Raw genomic sequence first — 22,427 nt, forward strand, 5'->3', positions numbered from 1 at the left:
AAACAGCATTCTATTAATCTTCCTCACACCCCGGGAACCTGGCGGAAACACATTTGCAATATGCAATAACATAGGTAACACCACTGCTTTAATAATTAGAACCTTCCCAAACATAGTCAATTTTCTTAAATTCCAAAAGTTAAGCTTTTTAGCCACTTTCCTCCCTACTTCATCCCAACTTTCCTTACCATTCAGACACTCATCAAAAATAACCCCTAACACCTTTATCCCACCTGACACACACTCCATCTGACTATCCCTCACACTACTGTCCCCAAACCCTTTCACTTTGGACTTGTCCCAATTAACCTTAAAGGCAGATGCCCCACAAAACAACTGTATTAATAATTTTGCTCTGTCCAAAGTAACCTTACTTCCACCCACAACAACCACATCATCCATATAAGCTAGTGTTTTCACACATCTCCCATTACTTCCAGGCACCAAAAAACCTCTAACAACCTTATCCCTACGCAACATACATAACAAAGGCTCAAGCACACAAATGAACATAATAGGTGACAAAGGACAACCCTGACGTACCCCAGACTCAATACTAACATGCTCACTCAAATACCCATTCACCAACAATCTACTACAAGCACCTGCATACAAACATCTAATCTTATTCACAAACTCCCCAGGAAAACCCATCCGCACCAGAACATTAAACATAAATACATGAGACACTCTATCATATGCTTTTTCGAAATCAAGCGCCATCACATACATCTTCTGCTTTCTTACTAGACAATCACCTATCATATCACGCAACAACATTAAATTATCATGCATACGACGTCCTGGGACCGCACATACCTGCTCCTCACCAATCACCTGACTAATAACCACTCTCATACGACATGCTATCAGCTTTGCAAACAACTTATAATCGGAGTTCAATAGTGTAATAGGCCTCCAATTTGCCAAACACCGCCTATCACCTTTTTTATGAATTTAAACAACCACACCTTCTTTCATAGAATCATTCATCCGGCCATTCACAAAAATATAACGCATGACTTCAACCAAATCAACTTTCACAACATCCCACATACTCATATAAAATTCAACAGGCAAACCATCCTTACCAGGAGATTTATTCCTCCCCATGCTCTTCAATACATCTTTCACCTCATCCTCAGACATATCATTCAATAATAAATCACAATCACCCATATTGACTTTTTCACTAACAGCACTCAGCACCTCACTCTGCATATCTCCATCACCCACCTTCCATTCATACAATTTCTTATAAAATTTCTCAACCTCAAGCATAACATCTTCCGCACCCACTTCCATACCACTATCATCCAATACCACATCCATATCCTTAGACCCTCCACATATCTTGTTGAAAAAAAACCTGCTACATCTTTCATCCTTCTCCATATGTTCAACTTTCACACTATATAAAATCTGTCTACCCCTCTCCTCCAACATCTTATTCACCTCAAACCTCACTGCCTTAATATCATCTGCAACCTCTTGCCCCATTTCTCCCATCATTGCCTATAGAAATGATCCCTGAAAACACAATGTAAAGAAATCAACACATGCATTTCCCAAGTACATTTAAGTGCATCTAATTTTGACAAAAGCTCTGTTTTAGAGAACAAACAAGTAATCTATTATTGATTTTAAAGAAAGTAAACAACCACTCTGAATGAGCTCTCTTCCACCACTTCTTCTAGTTGAAGAAGAAGCACAGTCATCAAAAGCAAACAACATCTGTATGAAACAGAGTTGCCAACTGCCTTCATGCTGAGAAGAAAGCCCTAAAACTCATCATGGTGGTTGGTGAGTTTGGACACTTTCAAACACATTTCTCCCATCATTTTTTTTTTTTTTTTTTTAAACCGTTCAGGTGTAAGATAACTTCTCCATTCCCAAAAGGGATACAGCCACTGTTTGAAGTATCTAACAACTCATCATTAGGTTCCATCCACCAAAAGAAAAATTCCAATTACTGTACATCATTTTAACTTACCAGAAAAAAAGACAAAAAAACAAAGACATGGGCCCTCATTCAGAGCCGTACGCTCTGAGCAGAGCGCACGCTCTGAATGAGGGCCGGGCTCCATTTTCATGGAGCGTCCTCCTGGACGCTCATATAGCTGTGGGTCACCACCCACAGGCTATACGAGTGTGCTTTGTGATGGCCGCGATGGTCGAGACCATCGCGACCATCGAAATTGCGAGCCGGAGCCTGCGGTTGAGGTTTTCAACCGCAAGCTCCAGAGTGATTTTGGCTCTATCAGAGCCAAAATCACTCCCACTGACATCACTAGTGATGTCAGTGGGCCGGCTTCTGACGGGAGGCGTTCCCATGGGAACGCCCCTGTCAGGGAGGCACGCCCCCGGCACGCCCACCAAAGGGGGCGTGCTGTCAATCAACATTGACAGCACGCCCCCTTTGATCGGACACAACGAGCGAAGGACTTTCCTTCGCTCGTCGCGTCTGGCGCATGCGCACGACGGAGCTCCCTCCGTCGTGCGCATGCTCAGTGCATAACATCGACCCACTTGCGAGCGGACAGCAGCTCACGAGTGGGTCTGAATCAGGCCCATAGATCCTTTTCACAGAACTTATCAAAAACAAAAACACAACCCCTTAAACAAATAAACGTACTACAAAAAAACCATCCCTAAACCACTAGCACTCCTCCCACCCCAGCTATCCTAAACGAACAATTTCTTTCCATTTCCTATGTTTCCACAACCCCTCTGCATCCTCCCCCCCACCAGCATGCTTATCCCACATATAACATGTGTAAAGTTTCCCCAGTATCATATGAATACATTCCCTTGCATCAATATCATCTCGTCTAAACACATAAATATTCCTAACATCCCACAAAACTTCCGAAACACATACCATAATTAGCCACAGCAACCTTTCATTCACACTACCACACGCACCCAGCCCAAACATAGCCACCTTCCATGACATCACCTGAATCCCAGACAACTCTTTTATCAAACCACCCAAATCCTTCCACACACGCTGTGCATATGAACAATTCCAAAACAAATGGATCACACTCTCAAAACCTCTACACCCTTCCCGTGGACACTCTTCTGACAAAACCAAATGTCTTTTCAACAGCACTTGTCTCACAGACAACACACCATGAAGCTTCATCCATACCACCTCCCTCTGTCTATTATTCAAACCACTCACATTAATCATCTTCCATGTTCTCACACTATCTGTGGAAGTCAAACCATCAATAAGACAAACCTCCTCACGCCCCTTCAACATTTTAATAACATTCTTCCTTTCTCTGAAGTCCTTCACACTCACCCCTAATAAATCAAATTTCCTCACAAACACTTCAATCACACTATACCAATTACACACTCTAAACGCCATTGGCACTGCATTTTCCCTGACACGCCACTTCAAGCCACACATCATCCAACCAGCCATATATTTCATCATATAAGCAGCCTTACTATCAATCTCCATCAATCTCAAAACTTGAGCAATATAATTCAACCCAAAATACACTTCTAAATTTGGAAACCTCATACCTCCATTCTGCCACTCATTCATCACATGTTCACGTTTCAGATGCTCCATCTTACATCCCCAAAAGAAAAGAAACAGCATTCTATTAATCTTCCTCACACCCCGGGAACCTGGCGGAAACACATTTGCAATATGCAATAACATAGGTAACACCACTGCTTTAATAATTAGAACCTTCCCAAACATAGTCAATTTTCTTAAATTCCAAAAGTTAAGCTTTTTAGCCACTTTCCTCCCTACTTCATCCCAACTTTCCTTACCATTCAGACACTCATCAAAAATAACCCCTAACACCTTTATCCCACCTGACACACACTCCATCTGACTATCCCTCACACTACTGTCCCCAAACCCTTTCACTTTGGACTTGTCCCAATTAACCTTAAAGGCAGATGCCCCACAAAACAACTGTATTAATAATTTTGCTCTGTCCAAAGTAACCTTACTTCCACCCACAACAACCACATCATCCATATAAGCTAGTGTTTTCACACATCTCCCATTACTTCCAGGCACCAAAAAACCTCTAACAACCTTATCCCTACGCAACATACATAACAAAGGCTCAAGCACACAAATGAACATAATAGGTGACAAAGGACAACCCTGACGTACCCCAGACTCAATACTAACATGCTCACTCAAATACCCATTCACCAACAATCTACTACAAGCACCTGCATACAAACATCTAATCTTATTCACAAACTCCCCAGGAAAACCCATCCGCACCAGAACATTAAACATAAATACATGAGACACTCTATCATATGCTTTTTCGAAATCAAGCGCCATCACATACATCTTCTGCTTTCTTACTAGACAATCACCTATCATATCACGCAACAACATTAAATTATCATGCATACGACGTCCTGGGACCGCACATACCTGCTCCTCACCAATCACCTGACTAATAACCACTCTCATACGACATGCTATCAGCTTTGCAAACAACTTATAATCGGAGTTCAATAGTGTAATAGGCCTCCAATTTGCCAAACACCGCCTATCACCTTTTTTATGAATTTAAACAACCACACCTTCTTTCATAGAATCATTCATCCGGCCATTCACAAAAATATAACGCATGACTTCAACCAAATCAACTTTCACAACATCCCACATACTCATATAAAATTCAACAGGCAAACCATCCTTACCAGGAGATTTATTCCTCCCCATGCTCTTCAATACATCTTTCACCTCATCCTCAGACATATCATTCAATAATAAATCACAATCACCCATATTGACTTTTTCACTAACAGCACTCAGCACCTCACTCTGCATATCTCCATCACCCACCTTCCATTCATACAATTTCTTATAAAATTTCTCAACCTCAAGCATAACATCTTCCGCACCCACTTCCATACCACTATCATCCAATACCACATCCATATCCTTAGACCCTCCACATATCTTGTTGAAAAAAAACCTGCTACATCTTTCATCCTTCTCCATATGTTCAACTTTCACACTATATAAAATCTGTCTACCCCTCTCCTCCAACATCTTATTCACCTCAAACCTCACTGCCTTAATATCATCTGCAACCTCTTGCCCCATTTCTCCCATCATTGCCTATAGAAATGATCCCTGAAAACACAATGTAAAGAAATCAACACATGCATTTCCCAAGTACATTTAAGTGCATCTAATTTTGACAAAAGCTCTGTTTTAGAGAACAAACAAGTAATCTATTATTGATTTTAAAGAAAGTAAACAACCACTCTGAATGAGCTCTCTTCCACCACTTCTTCTAGTTGAAGAAGAAGCACAGTCATCAAAAGCAAACAACATCTGTATGAAACAGAGTTGCCAACTGCCTTCATGCTGAGAAGAAAGCCCTAAAACTCATCATGGTGGTTGGTGAGTTTGGACACTTTCAAACACATTTCTCCCATCATTTTTTTTTTTTTTTTTTTAAACCGTTCAGGTGTAAGATAACTTCTCCATTCCCAAAAGGGATACAGCCACTGTTTGAAGTATCTAACAACTCATCATTAGGTTCCATCCACCAAAAGAAAAATTCCAATTACTGTACATCATTTTAACTTACCAGAAAAAAAGACAAAAAAACAAAGACATGGGCCCTCATTCAGAGCCGTACGCTCTGAGCAGAGCGCACGCTCTGAATGAGGGCCGGGCTCCATTTTCATGGAGCGTCCTCCTGGACGCTCATATAGCTGTGGGTCACCACCCACAGGCTATACGAGTGTGCTTTGTGATGGCCGCGATGGTCGAGACCATCGCGACCATCGAAATTGCGAGCCGGAGCCTGCGGTTGAGGTTTTCAACCGCAAGCTCCAGAGTGATTTTGGCTCTATCAGAGCCAAAATCACTCCCACTGACATCACTAGTGATGTCAGTGGGCCGGCTTCTGACGGGAGGCGTTCCCATGGGAACGCCCCTGTCAGGGAGGCACGCCCCCGGCACGCCCACCAAAGGGGGCGTGCTGTCAATCAACATTGACAGCACGCCCCCTTTGATCGGACACAACGAGCGAAGGACTTTCCTTCGCTCGTCGCGTCTGGCGCATGCGCACGACGGAGCTCCCTCCGTCGTGCGCATGCTCAGTGCATAACATCGACCCACTTGCGAGCGGACAGCAGCTCACGAGTGGGTCTGAATCAGGCCCATAGATCCTTTTCACAGAACTTATCAAAAACAAAAACACAACCCCTTAAACAAATAAACGTACTACAAAAAAACCATCCCTAAACCACTAGCACTCCTCCCACCCCAGCTATCCTAAACGAACAATTTCTTTCCATTTCCTATGTTTCCACAACCCCTCTGCATCCTCCCCCCCACCAGCATGCTTATCCCACATATAACATGTGTAAAGTTTCCCCAGTATCATATGAATACATTCCCTTGCATCAATATCATCTCGTCTAAACACATAAATATTCCTAACATCCCACAAAACTTCCGAAACACATACCATAATTAGCCACAGCAACCTTTCATTCACACTACCACACGCACCCAGCCCAAACATAGCCACCTTCCATGACATCACCTGAATCCCAGACAACTCTTTTATCAAACCACCCAAATCCTTCCACACACGCTGTGCATATGAACAATTCCAAAACAAATGGATCACACTCTCAAAACCTCTACACCCTTCCCGTGGACACTCTTCTGACAAAACCAAATGTCTTTTCAACAGCACTTGTCTCACAGACAACACACCATGAAGCTTCATCCATACCACCTCCCTCTGTCTATTATTCAAACCACTCACATTAATCATCTTCCATGTTCTCACACTATCTGTGGAAGTCAAACCATCAATAAGACAAACCTCCTCACGCCCCTTCAACATTTTAATAACATTCTTCCTTTCTCTGAAGTCCTTCACACTCACCCCTAATAAATCAAATTTCCTCACAAACACTTCAATCACACTATACCAATTACACACTCTAAACGCCATTGGCACTGCATTTTCCCTGACACGCCACTTCAAGCCACACATCATCCAACCAGCCATATATTTCATCATATAAGCAGCCTTACTATCAATCTCCATCAATCTCAAAACTTGAGCAATATAATTCAACCCAAAATACACTTCTAAATTTGGAAACCTCATACCTCCATTCTGCCACTCATTCATCACATGTTCACGTTTCAGATGCTCCATCTTACATCCCCAAAAGAAAAGAAACAGCATTCTATTAATCTTCCTCACACCCCGGGAACCTGGCGGAAACACATTTGCAATATGCAATAACATAGGTAACACCACTGCTTTAATAATTAGAACCTTCCCAAACATAGTCAATTTTCTTAAATTCCAAAAGTTAAGCTTTTTAGCCACTTTCCTCCCTACTTCATCCCAACTTTCCTTACCATTCAGACACTCATCAAAAATAACCCCTAACACCTTTATCCCACCTGACACACACTCCATCTGACTATCCCTCACACTACTGTCCCCAAACCCTTTCACTTTGGACTTGTCCCAATTAACCTTAAAGGCAGATGCCCCACAAAACAACTGTATTAATAATTTTGCTCTGTCCAAAGTAACCTTACTTCCACCCACAACAACCACATCATCCATATAAGCTAGTGTTTTCACACATCTCCCATTACTTCCAGGCACCAAAAAACCTCTAACAACCTTATCCCTACGCAACATACATAACAAAGGCTCAAGCACACAAATGAACATAATAGGTGACAAAGGACAACCCTGACGTACCCCAGACTCAATACTAACATGCTCACTCAAATACCCATTCACCAACAATCTACTACAAGCACCTGCATACAAACATCTAATCTTATTCACAAACTCCCCAGGAAAACCCATCCGCACCAGAACATTAAACATAAATACATGAGACACTCTATCATATGCTTTTTCGAAATCAAGCGCCATCACATACATCTTCTGCTTTCTTACTAGACAATCACCTATCATATCACGCAACAACATTAAATTATCATGCATACGACGTCCTGGGACCGCACATACCTGCTCCTCACCAATCACCTGACTAATAACCACTCTCATACGACATGCTATCAGCTTTGCAAACAACTTATAATCGGAGTTCAATAGTGTAATAGGCCTCCAATTTGCCAAACACCGCCTATCACCTTTTTTATGAATTTAAACAACCACACCTTCTTTCATAGAATCATTCATCCGGCCATTCACAAAAATATAACGCATGACTTCAACCAAATCAACTTTCACAACATCCCACATACTCATATAAAATTCAACAGGCAAACCATCCTTACCAGGAGATTTATTCCTCCCCATGCTCTTCAATACATCTTTCACCTCATCCTCAGACATATCATTCAATAATAAATCACAATCACCCATATTGACTTTTTCACTAACAGCACTCAGCACCTCACTCTGCATATCTCCATCACCCACCTTCCATTCATACAATTTCTTATAAAATTTCTCAACCTCAAGCATAACATCTTCCGCACCCACTTCCATACCACTATCATCCAATACCACATCCATATCCTTAGACCCTCCACATATCTTGTTGAAAAAAAACCTGCTACATCTTTCATCCTTCTCCATATGTTCAACTTTCACACTATATAAAATCTGTCTACCCCTCTCCTCCAACATCTTATTCACCTCAAACCTCACTGCCTTAATATCATCTGCAACCTCTTGCCCCATTTCTCCCATCATTGCCTATAGAAATGATCCCTGAAAACACAATGTAAAGAAATCAACACATGCATTTCCCAAGTACATTTAAGTGCATCTAATTTTGACAAAAGCTCTGTTTTAGAGAATAAACAAGTAATCTATTATTGATTTTAAAGAAAGTAAACAACCACTCTGAATGAGCTCTCTTCCACCACTTCTTCTAGTTGAAGAAGAAGCACAGTCATCAAAAGCAAACAACATTTGTATGAAACAGAGTTGCCAACTGCCTTCATGCTGAGAAGAAAGCCCTAAAACTCATCATGGTGGTTGGTGAGTTTGGACACTTTCAAACACATTTCTCCCATCATTTTTTTTTTTTTGAAACCGTTCAGGTGTAAGATAACTTCTCCATTCCCAAAAGGGATACAGCCACTGTTTGAAGTATCTAACAACTCATCATTAGGTTCCATCCACCAAAAGAAAAATTCCAATTACTGTACATCATTTTAACTTACCAGAAAAAAAGACAAAAAAACAAAGACATGGGCCCTCATTCAGAGCCGTACGCTCTGAGCAGAGCGCACGCTCTGAATGAGGGCCGGGCTCCATTTTCATGGAGCGTCCTCCTGGACGCTCGTATAGCTGTGGGTCACCACCCACAGGCTATACGAGCGTGCTTTGTGATGGCCGCGATGGTCGAGACCATCGCGACCATCGAAATTGCGAGCCGGAGCCTGCGGTTGAGGTTTTCAACCGCAAGCTCCAGAGTGATTTTGGCTCTATCAGAGCCAAAATCACTCCCACTGACATCACTAGTGATGTCAGTGGGCCGGCTTCTGACGGGATGCGTTCCCGTGGGAACGCCCCCATCAGGGAGGCACGCCCCCGGCACGCCCACCAAAGGGGGCGTGCTGTCAATCAACATTGACAGCACGCCCCCTTTGATCGGACACAACGAGCGAAGGACTTTCCTTCGCTCGTCGCGTCTGGCGCATGCGCACGACGGAGCTCCCTCCGTCATGCGCATGCTCAGTGCATAACATCGACCCACTTGCGAGCGGACAGCCGCTCGCGAGTGGGTCTGAATCAGGCCCATAGATCCTTTTCACAGAACTTATCAAAAACAAAAACACAACCCCTTAAACAAATAAACGTACTACAAAAAAACCATCCCTAAACCACTAGCACTCCTCCCACCCCAGCTATCCTAAACGAACAATTTCTTTCCATTTCCTATGTTTCCACAACCCCTCTGCATCCTCCCCCCCACCAGCATGCTTATCCCACATATAACATGTGTAAAGTTTCCCCAGTATCATATGAATACATTCCCTTGCATCAATATCATCTCGTCTAAACACATAAATATTCCTAACATCCCACAAAACTTCCGAAACACATACCATAATTAGCCACAGCAACCTTTCATTCACACTACCACACGCACCCAGCCCAAACATAGCCACCTTCCATGACATCACCTGAATCCCAGACAACTCTTTTATCAAACCTCCCAAATCCTTCCACACACGCTGTGCATATGAACAATTCCAAAACAAATGGATCACACTCTCAAAACCTCTACACCCTTCCCGTGGACACTCTTCTGACAAAACCAAATGTCTTTTCAACAGCACTTGTCTCACAGACAACACACCATGAAGCTTCATCCATACCACCTCCCTCTGTCTATTATTCAAACCACTCACATTAATCATCTTCCATGTTCTCACACTATCTGTGGAAGTCAAACCATCAATAAGACAAACCTCCTCACGCCCCTTCAACATTTTAATAACATTCTTCCTTTCTCTGAAGTCCTTCACACTCACCCCTAATAAATCAAATTTCCTCACAAACACTTCAATCACACTATACCAATTACACACTCTAAACGCCATTGGCACTGCATTTTCCCTGACACGCCACTTCAAGCCACACATCATCCAACCAGCCATATATTTCATCATATAAGCAGCCTTACTATCAATCTCCATCAATCTCAAAACTTGAGCAATATAATTCAACCCAAAATACACTTCTAAATTTGGAAACCTCATACCTCCATTCTGCCACTCTTTCATCACATGTTCACGTTTCAGATGCTCCATCTTACATCCCCAAAAGAAAAGAAACAGCATTCTATTAATCTTCCTCACACCCCGGGAACCTGGCGGAAACACATTTGCAATATGCAATAACATAGGTAACACCACTGCTTTAATAATTAGAACCTTCCCAAACATAGTCAATTTTCTTAAATTCCAAAAGTTAAGCTTTTTAGCCACTTTCCTCCCTACTTCATCCCAACTTTCCTTACCATTCAGACACTCATCAAAAATAACCCCTAACACCTTTATCCCACCTGACACACACTCCATCTGACTATCCCTCACACTACTGTCCCCAAACCCTTTCACTTTGGACTTGTCCCAATTAACCTTAAAGGCAGATGCCCCACAAAACAACTGTATTAATAATTTTGCTCTGTCCAAAGTAACCTTACTTCCACCCACAACAACCACATCATCCATATAAGCTAGTGTTTTCACACATCTCCCATTACTTCCAGGCACCAAAAAACCTCTAACAACCTTATCCCTACGCAACATACATAACAAAGGCTCAAGCACACAAATGAACATAATAGGTGACAAAGGACAACCCTGACGTACCCCAGACTCAATACTAACATGCTCACTCAAATACCCATTCACCAACAATCTACTACAAGCACCTGCATACAAACATCTAATCTTATTCACAAACTCCCCAGGAAAACCCATCCGCACCAGAACATTAAACATAAATACATGAGACACTCTATCATATGCTTTTTCGAAATCAAGCGCCATCACATACATCTTCTGCTTTCTTACTAGACAATCACCTATCATATCACGCAACAACATTAAATTATCATGCATACGACGTCCTGGGACCGCACATACCTGCTCCTCACCAATCACCTGACTAATAACCACTCTCATACGACATGCTATCAGCTTTGCAAACAACTTATAATCGGAGTTCAATAGTGTAATAGGCCTCCAATTTGCCAAACACCGCCTATCACCTTTTTTATGAATTTAAACAACCACACCTTCTTTCATAGAATCATTCATCCGGCCATTCACAAAAATATAACGCATGACTTCAACCAAATCAACTTTCACAACATCCCACATACTCATATAAAATTCAACAGGCAAACCATCCTTACCAGGAGATTTATTCCTCCCCATGCTCTTCAATACATCTTTCACCTCATCCTCAGACATATCATTCAATAATAAATCACAATCACCCATATTGACTTTTTCACTAACAGCACTCAGCACCTCACTCTGCATATCTCCATCACCCACCTTCCATTCATACAATTTCTTATAAAATTTCTCAACCTCAAGCATAACATCTTCCGCACCCACTTCCATACCACTATCATCCAATACCACATCCATATCCTTAGACCCTCCACATATCTTGTTGAAAAAAAACCTGCTACATCTTTCATCCTTCTCCATATGTTCAACTTTCACACTATATAAAATCTGTCTACCCCTCTCCTCCAACATCTTATTCACCTCAAACCTCACTGCCTTAATATCATCTGCAACCTCTTGCCCCATTTCTCCCATCATTGCCTATAGAAATGATCCCTGAAAACACAATGTAAAGAAATCAACACATGCATTTCCCAAGTACATTTAAGTGCATCTAATTTTGACAAAAGCTCTGTTTTAGAGAACAAACAAGTAATCTATTATTGATTTTAAAGAAAGTAAACAACCACTCTGAATGAGCTCTCTTCCACCACTTCTTCTAGTTGAAGAAGAAGCACAGTCATCAAAAGCAAACAACATCTGTATGAAACAGAGTTGCCAACTGCCTTCATGCTGAGAAGAAAGCCCTAAAACTCATCATGGTGGTTGGTGAGTTTGGACACTTTCAAACACATTTCTCCCATCATTTTTTTTTTTTTGAAACCGTTCAGGTGTAAGATAACTTCTCCATTCCCAAAAGGGATACAGCCACTGTTTGAAGTATCTAACAACTCATCATTAGGTTCCATCCACCAAAAGAAAAATTCCAATTACTGTACATCATTTTAACTTACCAGAAAAAAAGACAAAAAAACAAAGACATGGGCCCTCATTCAGAGCCGTACGCTCTGAGCAGAGCGCACGCTCTGAATGAGGGCCGGGCTCCATTTTCATGGAGCGTCCTCCTGGACGCTCGTATAGCTGTGGGTCACCACCCACAGGCTATACGAGCGTGCTTTGTGATGGCCGCGATGGTCGAGACCATCGCGACCATCGAAATTGCGAGCCGGAGCCTGCGGTTGAGGTTTTCAACCGCAAGCTCCAGAGTGATTTTGGCTCTATCAGAGCCAAAATCACTCCCACTGACATCACTAGTGATGTCAGTGGGCCGGCTTCTGACGGGAGGCGTTCCCGTGGGAACGCCCCCGTCAGGGAGGCACGCCCCCGGCACGCCCACCAAAGGGGGCGTGCTGTCAATCAACATTGACAGCACGCCCCCTTTGATCGGACACAACGAGCGAAGGACTTTCCTTCGCTCGTCGCGTCTGGCGCATGCGCACGACGGAGCTCCCTCCGTCGTGCGCATGCTCAGTGCATAACATCGACCCACTTGCGAGCGGACAGCCGCTCGCGAGTGGGTCTGAATCAGGCCCATAGATCCTTTTCACAGAACTTATCAAAAACAAAAACACAACCCCTTAAACAAATAAACGTACTACAAAAAAACCATCCCTAAACCACTAGCACTCCTCCCACCCCAGCTATCCTAAACGAACAATTTCTTTCCATTTCCTATGTTTCCACAACCCCTCTGCATCCTCCCCCCCACCAGCATGCTTATCCCACATATAACATGTGTAAAGTTTCCCCAGTATCATATGAATACATTCCCTTGCATCAATATCATCTCGTCTAAACACATAAATATTCCTAACATCCCACAAAACTTCCGAAACACATACCATAATTAGCCACAGCAACCTTTCATTCACACTACCACACGCACCCAGCCCAAACATAGCCACCTTCCATGACATCACCTGAATCCCAGACAACTCTTTTATCAAACCACCCAAATCCTTCCACACACGCTGTGCATATGAACAATTCCAAAACAAATGGATCACACTCTCAAAACCTCTACACCCTTCCCGTGGACACTCTTCTGACAAAACCAAATGTCTTTTCAACAGCACTTGTCTCACAGACAACACACCATGAAGCTTCATCCATACCACCTCCCTCTGTCTATTATTCAAACCACTCACATTAATCATCTTCCATGTTCTCACACTATCTGTGGAAGTCAAACCATCAATAAGACAAACCTCCTCACGCCCCTTCAACATTTTAATAACATTCTTCCTTTCTCTGAAGTCCTTCACACTCACCCCTAATAAATCAAATTTCCTCACAAACACTTCAATCACACTATACCAATTACACACTCTAAACGCCATTGGCACTGCATTTTCCCTGACACGCCACTTCAAGCCACACATCATCCAACCAGCCATATATTTCATCATATAAGCAGCCTTACTATCAATCTCCATCAATCTCAAAACTTGAGCAATATAATTCAACCCAAAATACACTTCTAAATTTGGAAACCTCATACCTCCATTCTGCCACTCTTTCATCACATGTTCACGTTTCAGACGCTCCATCTTACATCCCCAAAAGAAAAGAAACAGCATTCTATTAATCTTCCTCACACCCCGGGAACCTGGCGGAAACACATTTGCAATATGCAATAACATAGGTAACACCACTGCTTTAATAATTAGAACCTTCCCAAACATAGTCAATTTTCTTAAATTCCAAAAGTTAAGCTTTTTAGCCACTTTCCTCCCTACTTCATCCCAACTTTCCTTACCATTCAGACACTCATCAAAAATAACCCCTAACACCTTTATCCCACCTGACACACACTCCATCTGACTATCCCTCACACTACTGTCCCCAAACCCTTTCACTTTGGACTTGTCCCAATTAACCTTAAAGGCAGATGCCCCACAAAACAACTGTATTAATAATTTTGCTCTGTCCAAAGTAACCTTACTTCCACCCACAACAACCACATCATCCATATAAGCTAGTGTTTTCACACATCTCCCATTACTTCCAGGCACCAAAAAACCTCTAACAACCTTATCCCTACGCAACATACATAACAAAGGCTCAAGCACACAAATGAACATAATAGGTGACAAAGGACAACCCTGACGTACCCCAGACTCAATACTAACATGCTCACTCAAATACCCATTCACCAACAATCTACTACAAGCACCTGCATACAAACATCTAATCTTATTCACAAACTCCCCAGGAAAACCCATCCGCACCAGAACATTAAACATAAATACATGAGACACTCTATCATATGCTTTTTCGAAATCAAGCGCCATCACATACATCTTCTGCTTTCTTACTAGACAATCACCTATCATATCACGCAACAACATTAAATTATCATGCATACGACGTCCTGGGACCGCACATACCTGCTCCTCACCAATCACCTGACTAATAACCACTCTCATACGACATGCTATCAGCTTTGCAAACAACTTATAATCGGAGTTCAATAGTGTAATAGGCCTCCAATTTGCCAAACACCGCCTATCACCTTTTTTATGAATTTAAACAACCACACCTTCTTTCATAGAATCATTCATCCGGCCATTCACAAAAATATAACGCATGACTTCAACCAAATCAACTTTCACAACATCCCACATACTCATATAAAATTCAACAGGCAAACCATCCTTACCAGGAGATTTATTCCTCCCCATGCTCTTCAATACATCTTTCACCTCATCCTCAGACATATCATTCAATAATAAATCACAATCACCCATATTGACTTTTTCACTAACAGCACTCAGCACCTCACTCTGCATATCTCCATCACCCACCTTCCATTCATACAATTTCTTATAAAATTTCTCAACCTCAAGCATAACATCTTCCGCACCCACTTCCATACCACTATCATCCAATACCACATCCATATCCTTAGACCCTCCACATATCTTGTTGAAAAAAAACCTGCTACATCTTTCATCCTTCTCCATATGTTCAACTTTCACACTATATAAAATCTGTCTACCCCTCTCCTCCAACATCTTATTCACCTCAAACCTCACTGCCTTAATATCATCTGCAACCTCTTGCCCCATTTCTCCCATCATTGCCTATAGAAATGATCCCTGAAAACACAATGTAAAGAAATCAACACATGCATTTCCCAAGTACATTTAAGTGCATCTAATTTTGACAAAAGCTCTGTTTTAGAGAACAAACAAGTAATCTATTATTGATTTTAAAGAAAGTAAACAACCACTCTGAATGAGCTCTCTTCCACCACTTCTTCTAGTTGAAGAAGAAGCACAGTCATCAAAAGCAAACAACATCTGTATGAAACAGAGTTGCCAACTGCCTTCATGCTGAGAAGAAAGCCCTAAAACTCATCATGGTGGTTGGTGAGTTTGGACACTTTCAAACACATTTCTCCCATCATTTTTTTTTTTTTGAAACCGTTCAGGTGTAAGATAACTTCTCCATTCCCAAAAGGGATACAGCCACTGTTTGAAGTATCTAACAACTCATCATTAGGTTCCATCCACCAAAAGAAAAATTCCAATTACTGTACATCATTTTAACTTACCAGAAAAAAAGACAAAAAAACAAAGACATGGGCCCTCATTCAGAGCCGTACGCTCTGAGCAGAGCGCACGCTCTGAATGAGGGCCGGGCTCCATTTTCATGGAGCGTCCTCCTGGACGCTCGTATAGCTGTGGGTCACCACCCACAGGCTATACGAGCGTGCTTTGTGATGGCCGCGATGGTCGAGACCATCGCGACCATCGAAATTGCGAGCCGGAGCCTGCGGTTGAGGTTTTCAACCGCAAGCTCCAGAGTGATTTTGGCTCTATCAGAGCCAAAATCACTCCCACTGACATCACTAGTGATGTCAGTGGGCCGGCTTCTGACGGGAGGCGTTCCCGTGGGAACGCCCCCGTCAGGGAGGCACGCCCCCGGCACGCCCACCAAAGGGGGCGTGCTGTCAATCAACATTGACAGCACGCCCCCTTTGATCGGACACAACGAGCGAAGGACTTTCCTTCGCTCGTCGCGTCTGGCGCATGCGCACGACGGAGCTCCCTCCGTCGTGCGCATGCTCAGTGCATAACATCGACCCACTTGCGAGCGGACAGCCGCTCGCGAGTGGGTCTGAATCAGGCCCATAGATCCTTTTCACAGAACTTATCAAAAACAAAAACACAACCCCTTAAACAAATAAACGTACTACAAAAAAACCATCCCTAAACCACTAGCACTCCTCCCACCCCAGCTATCCTAAACGAACAATTTCTTTCCATTTCCTATGTTTCCACAACCCCTCTGCATCCTCCCCCCCACCAGCATGCTTATCCCACATATAACATGTGTAAAGTTTCCCCAGTATCATATGAATACATTCCCTTGCATCAATATCATCTCGTCTAAACACATAAATATTCCTAACATCCCACAAAACTTCCGAAACACATACCATAATTAGCCACAGCAACCTTTCATTCACACTACCACACGCACCCAGCCCAAACATAGCCACCTTCCATGACATCACCTGAATCCCAGACAACTCTTTTATCAAACCACCCAAATCCTTCCACACACGCTGTGCATATGAACAATTCCAAAACAAATGGATCACACTCTCAAAACCTCTACACCCTTCCCGTGGACACTCTTCTGACAAAACCAAATGTCTTTTCAACAGCACTTGTCTCACAGACAACACACCATGAAGCTTCATCCATACCACCTCCCTCTGTCTATTATTCAAACCACTCACATTAATCATCTTCCATGTTCTCACACTATCTGTGGAAGTCAAACCATCAATAAGACAAACCTCCTCACGCCCCTTCAACATTTTAATAACATTCTTCCTTTCTCTGAAGTCCTTCACACTCACCCCTAATAAATCAAATTTCCTCACAAACACTTCAATCACACTATACCAATTACACACTCTAAACGCCATTGGCACTGCATTTTCCCTGACACGCCACTTCAAGCCACACATCATCCAACCAGCCATATATTTCATCATATAAGCAGCCTTACTATCAATCTCCATCAATCTCAAAACTTGAGCAATATAATTCAACCCAAAATACACTTCTAAATTTGGAAACCTCATACCTCCATTCTGCCACTCTTTCATCACATGTTCACGTTTCAGACGCTCCATCTTACATCCCCAAAAGAAAAGAAACAGCATTCTATTAATCTTCCTCACACCCCGGGAACCTGGCGGAAACACATTTGCAATATGCAATAACATAGGTAACACCACTGCTTTAATAATTAGAACCTTCCCAAACATAGTCAATTTTCTTAAATTCCAAAAGTTAAGCTTTTTAGCCACTTTCCTCCCTACTTCATCCCAACTTTCCTTACCATTCAGACACTCATCAAAAATAACCCCTAACACCTTTATCCCACCTGACACACACTCCATCTGACTATCCCTCACACTACTGTCCCCAAACCCTTTCACTTTGGACTTGTCCCAATTAACCTTAAAGGCAGATGCCCCACAAAACAACTGTATTAATAATTTTGCTCTGTCCAAAGTAACCTTACTTCCACCCACAACAACCACATCATCCATATAAGCTAGTGTTTTCACACATCTCCCATTACTTCCAGGCACCAAAAAACCTCTAACAACCTTATCCCTACGCAACATACATAACAAAGGCTCAAGCACACAAATGAACATAATAGGTGACAAAGGACAACCCTGACGTACCCCAGACTCAATACTAACATGCTCACTCAAATACCCATTCACCAACAATCTACTACAAGCACCTGCATACAAACATCTAATCTTATTCACAAACTCCCCAGGAAAACCCATCCGCACCAGAACATTAAACATAAATACATGAGACACTCTATCATATGCTTTTTCGAAATCAAGCGCCATCACATACATCTTCTGCTTTCTTACTAGACAATCACCTATCATATCACGCAACAACATTAAATTATCATGCATACGACGTCCTGGGACCGCACATACCTGCTCCTCACCAATCACCTGACTAATAACCACTCTCATACGACATGCTATCAGCTTTGCAAACAACTTATAATCGGAGTTCAATAGTGTAATAGGCCTCCAATTTGCCAAACACCGCCTATCACCTTTTTTATGAATTTAAACAACCACACCTTCTTTCATAGAATCATTCATCCGGCCATTCACAAAAATATAACGCATGACTTCAACCAAATCAACTTTCACAACATCCCACATACTCATATAAAATTCAACAGGCAAACCATCCTTACCAGGAGATTTATTCCTCCCCATGCTCTTCAATACATCTTTCACCTCATCCTCAGACATATCATTCAATAATAAATCACAATCACCCATATTGACTTTTTCACTAACAGCACTCAGCACCTCACTCTGCATATCTCCATCACCCACCTTCCATTCATACAATTTCTTATAAAATTTCTCAACCTCAAGCATAACATCTTCCGCACCCACTTCCATACCACTATCATCCAATACCACATCCATATCCTTAGACCCTCCACATATCTTGTTGAAAAAAAACCTGCTACATCTTTCATCCTTCTCCATATGTTCAACTTTCACACTATATAAAATCTGTCTACCCCTCTCCTCCAACATCTTATTCACCTCAAACCTCACTGCCTTAATATCATCTGCAACCTCTTGCCCCATTTCTCCCATCATTGCCTATAGAAATGATCCCTGAAAACACAATGTAAAGAAATCAACACATGCATTTCCCAAGTACATTTAAGTGCATCTAATTTTGACAAAAGCTCTGTTTTAGAGAACAAACAAGTAATCTATTATTGATTTTAAAGAAAGTAAACAACCACTCTGAATGAGCTCTCTTCCACCACTTCTTCTAGTTGAAGAAGAAGCACAGTCATCAAAAGCAAACAACATCTGTATGAAACAGAGTTGCCAACTGCCTTCATGCTGAGAAGAAAGCCCTAAAACTCATCATGGTGGTTGGTGAGTTTGGACACTTTCAAACACATTTCTCCCATCATTTTTTTTTTTTTTTTTTGAAACCGTTCAGGTGTAAGATAACTTCTCCATTCCCAAAAGGGATACAGCCACTGTTTGAAGTATCTAACAACTCATCATTAGGTTCCATCCACCAAAAGAAAAATTCCAATTACTGTACATCATTTTAACTTACCAGAAAAAAAGACAAAAAAACAAAGACATGGGCCCTCATTCAGAGCCGTACGCTCTGAGCAGAGCGCATGCTCTGAATGAGGGCCGGGCTCCATTTTCATGGAGCGTCCTCCTGGACGCTCGTATAGCTGTGGGTCACCACCCACAGGCTATACGAGCGTGCTTTGTGATGGCCGCGATGGTCGAGACCATCGCGACCATCGAAATTGCGAGCCGGAGCCTGCGGTTGAGGTTTTCAACCGCAAGCTCCAGAGTGATTTTGGCTCTATCAGAGCCAAAATCACTCCCACTGACATCACTAGTGATGTCAGTGGGCCGGCTTCTGACGGGAGGCGTTCCCGTGGGAACGCCCCTGTCAGGGAGGCACGCCCCCGGCACGCCCACCAAAGGGGGCGTGCTGTCAATCAACATTGACAGCACGCCCCCTTTGATCGGACACAACGAGCGAAGGACTTTCCTTCGCTCGTCGCGTCTGGCGCATGCGCACGACGGAGCTCCCTCCGTCGTGCGCATGCTCAGTGCATAACATCGACCCACTTGCGAGCGGACAGCCGCTCGCGAGTGGGTCTGAATCAGGCCCATAGATCCTTTTCACAGAACTTATCAAAAACAAAAACACAACCCCTTAAACAAATAAACGTACTACAAAAAAACCATCCCTAAACCACTAGCACTCCTCCCACCCCAGCTATCCTAAACGAACAATTTCTTTCCATTTCCTATGTTTCCACAACCCCTCTGCATCCTCCCCCCCACCAGCATGCTTATCCCACATATAACATGTGTAAAGTTTCCCCAGTATCATATGAATACATTCCCTTGCATCAATATCATCTCGTCTAAACACATAAATATTCCTAACATCCCACAAAACTTCCGAAACACATACCATAATTAGCCACAGCAACCTTTCATTCACACTACCACACGCACCCAGCCCAAACATAGCCACCTTCCATGACATCACCTGAATCCCAGACAACTCTTTTATCAAACCACCCAAATCCTTCCACACACGCTGTGCATATGAACAATTCCAAAACAAATGGATCACACTCTCAAAACCTCTACACCCTTCCCGTGGACACTCTTCTGACAAAACCAAATGTCTTTTCAACAGCACTTGTCTCACAGACAACACACCATGAAGCTTCATCCATACCACCTCCCTCTGTCTATTATTCAAACCACTCACATTAATCATCTTCCATGTTCTCACACTATCTGTGGAAGTCAAACCATCAATAAGACAAACCTCCTCACGCCCCTTCAACATTTTAATAACATTCTTCCTTTCTCTGAAGTCCTTTACACTCACCCCTAATAAATCACATTTCCTCACAAACACTTCAATCACACTATACCAATTACACACTCTAAACGCCATTGGCACTGCATTTTCCCTGACACGCCACTTCAAGCCACACATCATCCAACCAGCCATATATTTCATCATATAAGCAGCCTTACTATCAATCTCCATCAATCTCAAAACTTGAGCAATATAATTCAACCCAAAATACACTTCTAAATTTGGAAACCTCATACCTCCATTCTGCCACTCTTTCATCACATGTTCACGTTTCAGACGCTCCATCTTACATCCCAAAAAGAAAAGAAACAGCATTCTATTAATCTTCCTCACACCCCGGGAACCTGGCGGAAACACATTTGCAATATGCAATAACATAGGTAACACCACTGCTTTAATAATTAGAACCTTCCCAAACATAGTCAATTTTCTTAAATTCCAAAAGTTAAGCTTTTTAGCCACTTTCCTCCCTACTTCATCCCAACTTTCCTTACCATTCAGACACTCATCAAAAATAACCCCTAACACCTTTATCCCACCTGACACACACTCCATCTGACTATCCCTCACACTACTGTCCCCAAACCCTTTCACTTTGGACTTGTCCCAATTAACCTTAAAGGCAGATGCCCCACAAAACAACTGTATTAATAATTTTGCTCTGTCCAAAGTAACCTTACTTCCACCCACAACAACCACATCATCCATATAAGCTAGTGTTTTCACACATCTCCCATTACTTCCAGGCACCAAAAAACCTCTAACAACCTTATCCCTACGCAACATACATAACAAAGGCTCAAGCACACAAATGAACATAATAGGTTACAAAGGACAACCCTGACGTACCCCAGACTCAATACTAACATGCTCACTCAAATACCCATTCACCAACAATCTACTACAAGCACCTGCATACAAACATCTAATCTTATTCACAAACTCCCCAGGAAAACCCATCCGCACCAGAACATTAAACATAAATACATGAGACACTCTATCATATGCTTTTTCGAAATCAAGCGCCATCACATACATCTTCTGCTTTCTTACTAGACAATCACCTATCATATCACGCAACAACATTA

General features: G+C 42.4%; 6 non-coding genes across 6 annotated transcripts; all 6 read right to left on the reverse strand.

Annotated features, from left to right (window-relative positions):
- Nucleotides 1–1,659: 1,659 nt before the first annotated feature.
- On the reverse strand, nucleotides 1,660–1,881 carry LOC148539580 (small nucleolar RNA U3). Its single transcript, XR_015871073.1, has one exon. It is a non-coding gene; the product is annotated as a small nucleolar RNA U3 (small nucleolar RNA).
- A 3,388-nt stretch (nucleotides 1,882–5,269) lies between these two features.
- On the reverse strand, nucleotides 5,270–5,491 carry LOC148539581 (small nucleolar RNA U3). Its single transcript, XR_015871075.1, has one exon. It is a non-coding gene; the product is annotated as a small nucleolar RNA U3 (small nucleolar RNA).
- Nucleotides 5,492–8,879: 3,388 nt separating this feature from the next.
- On the reverse strand, nucleotides 8,880–9,096 carry LOC148539582 (small nucleolar RNA U3). Its single transcript, XR_015871085.1, has one exon. It is a non-coding gene; the product is annotated as a small nucleolar RNA U3 (small nucleolar RNA).
- A 3,388-nt stretch (nucleotides 9,097–12,484) lies between these two features.
- Nucleotides 12,485–12,701, reverse strand: LOC148539583 (small nucleolar RNA U3). Its single transcript, XR_015871066.1, has one exon. It is a non-coding gene; the product is annotated as a small nucleolar RNA U3 (small nucleolar RNA).
- A 3,388-nt stretch (nucleotides 12,702–16,089) lies between these two features.
- On the reverse strand, nucleotides 16,090–16,306 carry LOC148539584 (small nucleolar RNA U3). The gene has a single exon (XR_015871068.1). It is a non-coding gene; the product is annotated as a small nucleolar RNA U3 (small nucleolar RNA).
- A 3,388-nt stretch (nucleotides 16,307–19,694) lies between these two features.
- LOC148539585 (small nucleolar RNA U3) lies at nucleotides 19,695–19,916 on the reverse strand. Its single transcript, XR_015871071.1, has one exon. It is a non-coding gene; the product is annotated as a small nucleolar RNA U3 (small nucleolar RNA).
- Nucleotides 19,917–22,427: the final 2,511 nt, after the last annotated feature.

This window comes from Taudactylus pleione, unplaced genomic scaffold (genome assembly GCF_031769625.1).
Source record: "Taudactylus pleione unplaced genomic scaffold, aTauple2 ptg000026l, whole genome shotgun sequence".
Classification (NCBI taxonomy): domain Eukaryota; kingdom Metazoa; phylum Chordata; class Amphibia; order Anura; family Myobatrachidae; genus Taudactylus; species Taudactylus pleione.